General features: G+C 39.0%; 1 protein-coding gene across 1 annotated transcript in view; it reads left to right on the top strand.

The window, feature by feature from the left end:
• The first annotated feature begins 399 nt into the window (after positions 1–399).
• klf5l (Kruppel like factor 5 like) overlaps positions 400–9,660 on the top strand; it is a 67,925-nt gene continuing 58,664 nt past the window's right edge. The window contains exons 1-2 of the mRNA XM_030068211.1: positions 400–410; positions 2,431–2,436. The gene's annotated coding sequence lies outside the window, so the exon portion shown is untranslated. The remainder of the gene's footprint in view (positions 411–2,430; positions 2,437–9,660) is intronic.

Raw genomic sequence — 9,660 nt, 5'->3', positions numbered from 1 at the left:
GGGTAAAAGTGGGGAGAATGAACCTTTAAATCACAATCAGTATTAGTCGACGCTGTACTCTGTTCTCTCACTTGCTAAACGTATGAATTAAATAATTAAGTTGATCTACTCCTGATTTTACTAGAGGAGCTCAAGATCAGCCTCAACCCACTGCCTTCTTCCCCTCCTCTCTTCCCTGCCACATGTATATAAAAAAAAGTGAAATAAACCTGCTCATGGGATGAATTAATCCTACTTGTTTCAAATGCAGTTTCACATGTTTCAGGAATTTTGTCTAGGAACAATTATAAATATGTTGAAACACAACAGAGTGAGGCAGATCAGCCCACTAGGATCAAGAAATGACACTTGATTTGAACACTGAATGTAAATAAAATCAGATAAATCGGATATGATCAGTTTGTTTATATGTAAATACAGTGATACGATACATAAAATAACTCCTCCAATCCACAATCACTGTGCAGCATGGCATTGTTGCTGATTTACAGCCATCATATACCAGTGAAACATACTGGGTTGTCTCATCTTACTCAGCAGTGCAGGGAAAGGAATAGTACAGCATTCAATGTCCTCCAACCCGACACCCTCATGATGATGTCATCAGCTCACTCTACATCTCACTTGAAGGAATTCCAGGACTTCCTGAAACCCAAATATGGTCTCATATCCTGCAGGATATCTGGAACTGAGGGTTGCGAAACAGCTTTTCTTTCTTAACAGCTTGGCTGGCATTCAGCTACATATTTCACTCTTCCTGCTCTCAGCATTTGGCAACAGGACTCATTTTTATGAGTGATGTAAAGTCCTTGATGCAAATACTCAGTGGGCGGCCCACATGAATTTCCTCTGTGACTGTACCTTCTGAAATCAGAGTCAGCCTCTTTTCTAGTTTTCTGAGTTGGGATTTATATCCTGTATAAGTTGATTTTTTTTTTTTCAAATGTTTCTCAAAACTTATCATGCTCTGCAAAAAAGTCACCATCTTATGTCATTTTATCTCACCTTCATCCAACTTGAGTGAATATTTTTGAAAGTTTATGAAAGTGATTTTTTCAGAAATAGAGATGGTTTTGTCCTCACAGCGAGGGAGTTTGACTGACTCAAGTGTGTTGCAGAGAAACACAGACTTATCACAGACTGTGATAGTTAAGGCAGGGTCATAAACTGTCTCTGATAAGACATTCAACAGAAAAGATATATACATATGGGGCTGTGTTTGTATTGAATGTCACTATTGACAACAATCCAAAAAAAAAAAAAACAACAACTGGGATTTCAATATTTGTTTCCTTCCTGCTGCTTTGGTGCTTTTGATGACTTTCTCATTTCTAACAAAGTATTTTGTAATGTCAAAGTGACACATAACACACACAACATTTGGATGTATTTAGTCATATTTAGAAGACAACACAGATTTCGGTGCTGACTGTGTTTCAGTTTATTTTTCTCTATATTATGCAGTGTGTTGGTATGTTTTCCCCCCGTTATGTGCTGACTGAATAAGATTATTGCCATAATTTCAGGAAGAAGAAAAAACACATTTCCCTGACTATCATCCCAGATCATTTGTTTTAACTATCAAGTCTCTCAATGTTGTGTAATGTTCCAGAAAAGTATTTCTACAGTTTAAAGTGTACACAAAGATAGTGGGGTCAAAGCTATAAAAAAAAAAAAACAGAGCCAGACAGTTTATAGGTAATACACCATCAATAAAATGTTGGCAGCAGCAATCAGAAATTTGTCATATCTGCATTGGACTGTCATGCCAGCCTGCTGTCACAGGAAGGGAGGTGTCATCAGCGTATACAATAACTTGGCTGTGACGCATTTGAAAATATTGTGGCATGCAGTCAGAGATGGGATGTGCGAAATAAAAAAAAATTAAAATGGGTTGACAAATTCTTGTGACAAGAATATGTAAAAAAAGGTTATTGGCTACACTGGCTTTTCACACTCACTGGAAAATAAGATTATGCGCTGTAAGCGATGCATAGTAGAAGCCTAATGTTTTGTTTTGTTTTGTTTTGTTTTGTTTTGTTTTCAGTGTATACAATGGCCAAAAAAATCACTTTTGCTTCACATTTATTTTTGAAGTTGTGCATCACCCAAAGAAATGACTAATGTAATGTGTGCAACATCAATGATTCACAAAGTATACCAATATAATATTTTAACTTTACCTCAATCATAGTTTAAAAGTCCATATGAGATATGGATGGGATTCAGACACTACAGTTTTTATTTAACTCTAACTAATGTTCTAAGACACACTGACAATGCACACACACACACACACACACACACACACACACACGCACTTCTCTTGACTTTTGATGGACTTCCTTGCTGGCAATTCAACAAATGACTCAGGAAGATAAGATGCACGAGCTATTGATCAACCTGTACTGCGTGGGACTGTTTCAATAGCTGCAGCTCTACAGAAGTCATACAAAAGACAGTCTGAGCTACATCTAATCCTAAAGAAACCAAGACGAAAGCTGAATGAAGTTGTGGTGACATGGCGGCATCTTCATTGAGTAATCCTAAAAACAGAGTTTTGGCCCAGCTACTTAGTGCATGGACCAGTGATAAGATGGGAATAGGATGGATGGGGAATACTAGAAAGATAGTGAGAGCATGGAACATAGAAGTGAGAAAGAAGAGGGAAGGGGGGAGAGCAGGAGTAAGGTACAAAGGAATCAAAGTAAGTAATTTGAGACAGAGGATAATACCAGGTGTGAACGGTGATCTGTCTCAGCTGTGCACTTGTGACTGGAACACCTGAGACAGACGTTAATAGTTAATAGCAAAAAAAAAAAAAAAAAAAAAGTCATCTTAACAAGCCATATCATCTTAAATTTAGTTTTAAAACGTTGTTTTTCTTTAAAAAAAAAAAAAAAAAAAAAAAAAAAAAAAAACCTTCTACCGGTGTGGTGAGATAATCAAACTTGTTTTCAATGCAGTTTCACTTGTTTAAGGAACATCTTGTTTAAGAAAATATGTTGAAACAAAGCAGAATACAGCAGTTTAAAGTTGGAGATTCTTTGTAGTGTACCAAGTGTCAACTAGGCCTGTGTGTGTGTGTGTGTGTGTGTGTGTGTGTGTGTGTGTGTGGCTGCGGTTTGCTGTGTGTGACACAATATTTCTCTGGCACCAGCCCTTTCTTCACCTGTGAAAAATCCCTTGCACAATACAGAAAAGCCCTCTTCCTTTTGTCCCGCCAGGCTCGCTCACCTCTGTACATGGATAACTGACGTAATTAACTGCAGCAGCTCTGGGTTTGCTCAGATCAATGTTAAGCTCTCACCATATAGAAAAGTAAACAGAGCTGTAATGGAGGCGTCATTCCTGAGAACAATCACAGGCTGTTCATCGGTTCCTCCTTCAGTCAATAAAAGACCTCTGGGGTCCAGAGAGCCAATCAGAGGCTTTCTGACCGTCACACCCAGAGTTCACTGCGAGTGAAGTTCAAGCAGCAGCCATTACTGTTACTGTCACTGTGTTCATCATCATCATCATCATCATCATCATCATCATCACTCACTGCAAAAAATCTCAATGATAACAAACAATTTAGTCTCATACTCAGTGTCACAATCTTATTCTTCTCAAAGTAATTTATTCATTCATTTATTTATTTATTGCAAGTGGGATCAGATAATTCTGCCTGTTTCCAGTGCAGTTTAATTTGTTTCAGGATTTTTTTCCGGGAATAGGTATAAATCTGTTGACACAAGGCAGAATAAGGCAGAGACTGCGAGTCAGAAAGCAGATTAGCAAACACAAGTAAATGGATGATAATATACTCCCTTGATTGACAAATCTATTTTACATAGATTTTACATTTATTTTACAACATCACCCGATGCTGCTCCAAACTCTGACCAAACCAGTATTCTGGTTGACATGATTGGTATGTTGGTCGGTTGACAGTTCAGCCTTGATATCGGGCAAAGAATGACTGAATGACTTCATCATCATCATCATCATCATCATCATCATCACCACCACAAATACTATTATCTTCATTATTTATTTTCTTGCTTTTGTGTAGCTGTTCTCTCGAGAGTGACATAAAGCAATTCAGTCAGTTCTAGTCAAAATACCAAAATAAACATAATCAGCACAATCATACTCTTACTACATCAAACAATAAATAACAAATACTGTCTGGATGCCCCTAATCTCGTTTGCTACATTCATATTATACCAACTAATCTGAGTATACTGGGTAGTGCTGAGATAAAGTGATTGTTTCTTTTGACGTTTTACCTGCTCTTACTGTCCTACCTGTTCAGTGATTAGTGACTGTTGTGTTGTTTTTATTTATTCATTAACCCTTTTTTCCTCTTTTTTTTTCTTTTTTGTTCTCTTGTGTTTTCTTTTGAAAATGCATTTTTCTTTGGTCCTTGTTGGTGTTCATGTACAGTTGCACTTGTATGAAACATGGTGTATAGAGTTTGATTGATTTCTTATTTCTGACTTGTAGTACTGAAATGACTAGGGAGCAAACAATAGTGTGTGTGTGTGTGTGTGTGTGTGTGTGTGTGTGTGTGTGTGTGCCTGGAAAGCAGACTCACAATGACTTAGCCTTGTAATTTCAGTTGGATTGCAGGCAAATTCCAATGACTCCACACTCTCTTACTCAAATACCTACATGTGCAAACACTCATGTGCACAGGTACACACACACACACACACACCTCTGAACAGCCATGGTTTACCCACTGTCAGTCAAGCAGTCCAGCAGAACTCTCTCTATATTATAATCTGTCCTTTTTGTTTGTTTTTGTTTGCTTGTTTACTTTACATTTTTAATTTTGGTGAACCTATTCTCCATCAACCTGCCTTGTTCACTTCTACTTGAGTTAGTGATAGCCTGCATTTCCCATAATGCTTTTTGACAACCTGCAGGGAACAAGCCTGAACTTGCTGTATTCAGCTGCTGGTTGTGCATGATAAACATCACAAGTCACAGTGGTAAACAAAGAGTCTTTAAAAAGTGAGTCGTCTCTCATTCAAAACACAGCCTGTCTTACTTAGTGCAGCAGTGCATTCTGGTCTATGTGCTGCTCCTCTCCCTTCCTCTCTCCTGTGTATGATTGTGGAACAGGTGCAAATTGGCGGCTCTAGAAAGAAGATGGCCGTAGTTTTAGATTGCTGAAACATTTTCCTGATATCAGACTGGACAACGACTATAAGGAGCCAGAAATGTTGTATATATCATCAGCTTTGGAGGTGTGTCAGGGAGGATTTTCCCTTTTTTTTAGTCCCGTGAGGAAGTGAGGACTGGCACGACCTGGCATCACAAGTCCACACTCCAGAGTCTAAAACTCAAACTGGTTTTCACAGGGCCCACACACACACACACACACACACACACACACAGGCCCAGTCCACCATGTATACTTCTCATTCCCTCTAACTGAGACGTCTGTAGAATCAAACTCCAAATGTTGGTTTGTTTCATCAGGCTCTGTCTCTCCCTCCTCCTCCGCTGTCTGTAGCTCTGCTTTGAAGTCCAGCAGGAGGCTCGTGATTGTAATTGTCCAGGGAATCTGCCTGTCCGGCAGATCTACAGACACCCGAGGCTGGCAGTGTGGGGGTCCTTTGATGATGCTCTTCGAGGGGGTCAGATAGGTCAGTTTTGCAAATTCCTCCTCAGCATTTTTAAAGAAGCCCCTCGGGCTGCATCTACACCTGGCACTAACACGAGCCTCATATCCGAGATGAGTCCTCTCGGTGTGATGCTTTCATGTACGACATTAAAATGCATCTTCAGCACACTCAGTGGAATCTGATCTCTAAAAGATCACAGACTGCTGCACTGCACATCTTTTCTTGTCTTAATATTTACATTCTTTAAAACTGACAGTGAACGGCTCATTTGGCATATTCCACAGGTATCCTGAAATCTTCTTTTATGTTTATTTTGTTTTTAAATCTTCATTGTCTTGTTCCAAATTTGGTGACAAGTATAATATACATTATCAGTAATAAAACAGAATATGCAAATCATATTTGATGTGTGTTTCAGATGGAATCATGGATTTTTAAAGACTATAGACATAAAGCTATGATGAAGATGTTGTTGTTTCTCTTATTTCATCTCTAGCCAATGGCAGATTTATCTACTTGTTGTGAGACAAACGTGACTGTGAGATGAAACAGTACATGACGTGGGATGCTGATGGACATGTCTGCAGCGAGGCTGGCTCTGCAGGGTGCGTGGCTCGCCTGGTGCAGCAGGAGCTAGCAATGTCGGCTGTTTGAAGTCTAGACGAGGCAGATAGCATCAGCTGACCGGCAGGACCAGCGGCTGCTGAGGCTGACCAGCCAGTCAGGATGCAGGGGATTCACCAGCCTGCATGATCAGACCAGATGCCAGATAGCGGATTAATTGAATTTTGAAGAAACTGTATTATTCCAACATTTTCAAAATTTCACTGACCGGCCTTTGCTTGTGTACTCGTCTTTCACTGACTCAACATGTTTACTTGTTCCAAAACAGAATAAATCCAGTCCAAGAGAAAAAAAGTTTCCTTTAGACATATAAACCCAACCATAATTTCATTAATTTCATTCTTTAGCCCACTGTTATTTTTGAGTTGTGTCTTCCTCATCCACCAAGATGTGAGATGTGAGTCTCCAACTGTAATAAAATTAAATAAAATTAAATTAAGTTTCAATCCGTTCCAGCAGGGCCGGTTGTCTTCAGTTCCTCTTGTAGGGAAACAATATTGTCTGGAGCCTGAAGACCAACCAGCGGTCCAGGAAAGACAAAATATCCTGCTGGGACAGAAACTAGCACTGCAGCAACACGTTAGCTAATGTCCTCCTTGCTGACATCATGTTGGCTAATGTTTTCCTATACCTAAACAAGTGAAGTTGTAGTGGAGTGGGTCTCCACTTACCTGCATCCAGGATTTTAAATCACCTACAGGTAGCATCAGCTGTGGCCTGCCCCCAGGATCTCCTCTGGGACCAGCTTTACTGTCTCACGTTACCTCTTGGACACATCATTCAGCAACACCACATGTCGCTGCACTGTTACGCTGATGACACACAGTTATACCTCTCTGTCTTTTAAAGCACAGGAACTGAACGACCTATCCACACTACACGCACGTTTCTCCAGTGTTAGGGCCTGAGTGGCAGCTCACTTTCTACAGTTCAACAGCAGGTTTTGATCTTTGGTCCAGAACATCACCAATCACAGATACTGCAGCTACTAAGTGCCTCCTTAAAACTCACTTTTATAAGATGGCCTGCACTTAACAATGATTTCCTTTTACATTATTGCATCACTTTTATATTTTATCTCTATATTACTATTTTTCTGATGTTTTATTTTAACTGTTTATTTTAATTGTGTTCATTTTAGGATCACAATTCTAGTATTTTTATATACACTTGCACAATCTGCACTTTTATGTGTTTTAAATCCAAGAGCTTGTTTTATTTGCATTCTACCTGCTTCATATGAGATCATCTCATATATTTGCATCTCATTTATGCAAATACTGTATGTGGTTTATTTACCTTACTTGAATTTTATCTCTTTTATATAAGCTTATTCCTTTCACATTTTACCTATTTATAGATAAACTTAATTCTTTTATTTTGCACTTGCACTTCCAAGTGTTTATGTATGGGAACAGTGCTGCTTGATATGTTGTATGTGCTCTCATGTTCATAATTTTTGTATGTCATACAGTGGGCTTACATGGGTTTTCTGCTTTTTCTTTATTATTTATTTATTTTATTTATTTAGTAAATATTTTATTTAGTAAATATTTTAATCTGGAAAGCACTTTGTGCTTATGCTTGAAAAGTGAGCTATGAACAAAATTATTAATATTATATAACAACATGTTGGCTAATGTTTTCATGTGGAGAACAGCTGTCAATCAAACAGGGCGGGAGGAATAAAATTTGAGCTGTGTTCTGATTGGATCACCCCAGTCTTAGGTGTGAAAGTAACTTTTAATCCCCAGGAAAAGCACTGGTTTGACTCTGGAGAAATCAGCTGATAGAGAGGACAAACCTGATGTCAGGCCAAAGCTTCCCAGCCAAAATGCTTTGTAAAGGTTCAGTTTAGGGCTAAGAAACATTCAGAAAAGTTAGCAAGCAAGCTAATTTGGACCTGTTTCCTCATGTGGACGGTGTTGCTCCCTTCACACTACATCACCTCCTGCTGCTGTCATGCCACAGCAATGTAAGACGTGACACTGACACACTGTCCTATGGTTGACTGGCAGCTCTATTACACACTTCGCCTTGACACTGGGCTGAGAGGACTACAGATTATTTCAAATTCATGATGTTTTCAACTCCAAATGATGACACTAAACACATTTTAATGAAAGAATGCATCATCCCTGTATGATAGCCACAGAAATGCTTTTCCATAATAAGTCTCACCTTCATGCTTTCATGTTTGAGTAGCTGTGACTTTTCTCTAATGCTAGACAAAGTCTCATTTTGGACTAAGAGGAAACCCGAGCTGGAGGATTGGTCAGTGAAGTTTATCTGATCCAGACAGATCCGAGTCCCGGGGAAATCACAGACTACCAACAGCCAATCTGCATTTCCAGCCAGGTGAGACACACCATGAGAAGTTGTGGAAGTGTATTGCTGCCACTCCAGAAAAAGAAAAACAGAGCAAAATCATGTTATAATAAGACAAATGTATTGTTATAACACGATATTGATATAATGCTATCTTTTCACCATATTCCAATATACAAACTTGTCATGTTATAACAGGAATCTTTTCTTGTTAGAACAGTATACATTTTACCTTGTTGGAGCATGAAACATTTATTGCCATTATAAGACAACTTATAGTTATGGCAAGAGCTGCAATAAAAACTCACTCATTTATGATTTTTGAAGTGCTTTTATTATGGGCCAAAGAAGCCAGTTACTTCATTTTAGAGTCGACTTTTGTTGCAGAACAGCCTTTGAACACTTTCTTCACTAAACATCTTTCATCATTCACGCGTGAAAAACAAGAGCCATTTTGAATTCCTGTGATGGTTCTCAAGCCTGAAATATGGGTTAAGATGTTCTCGTTTAATGTGCCTAAAATGATTTATCAGGGTGAGGTCTCCTGAGGTAAGACTGGCTGATGTGTTTGTTGTGGAGGTGCCTGCAGCTCACGCAGGTGTTGTCTTGACAGGTTTATTGCTTATTTGTTCTGCCACATACATAATAATTGTCATCATCACCAATAACAAAAAAAAGAAAAGACCTACTTGATATGCCACATTCATAATTGTCATCATCACCAACAACAGAATAAAAGGAAAAACATTTACAGTTAGGAAAAACCTGTTTGTGTGTGTGTGTGTGTGTGTGTGTGTGTGTGTGTGTGTGTGTGTGTGCGTGCGTGCGTGCGTGCGTGCGCGCGCGCGTGCGTGCGTGCGTGCGTGTGTGTGTGTGCAGTTATATGTCTTACTTTTGTAATTTTACAGTACATCAATGGTGTGTGTGTGTGTGTGTGTGTGTGTGTGTGTGTGTGTGTGTGTGTGTTGGCAGCAGCCTGTAATGTTTCAATCACATTTGAACAATCTGCCTTCATATTGAACCTTGCAGTATTAAAACCTGCCTCACCTTGTACAGCTGGTACATGCTGTTCTCTCATAATTATCT

This window comes from Myripristis murdjan, chromosome 14 (genome assembly GCF_902150065.1).
Source record: "Myripristis murdjan chromosome 14, fMyrMur1.1, whole genome shotgun sequence".
NCBI lineage: Eukaryota > Metazoa > Chordata > Actinopteri > Holocentriformes > Holocentridae > Myripristis > Myripristis murdjan.
This window is presented reverse-complemented; position numbering and strand designations above follow the sequence as displayed.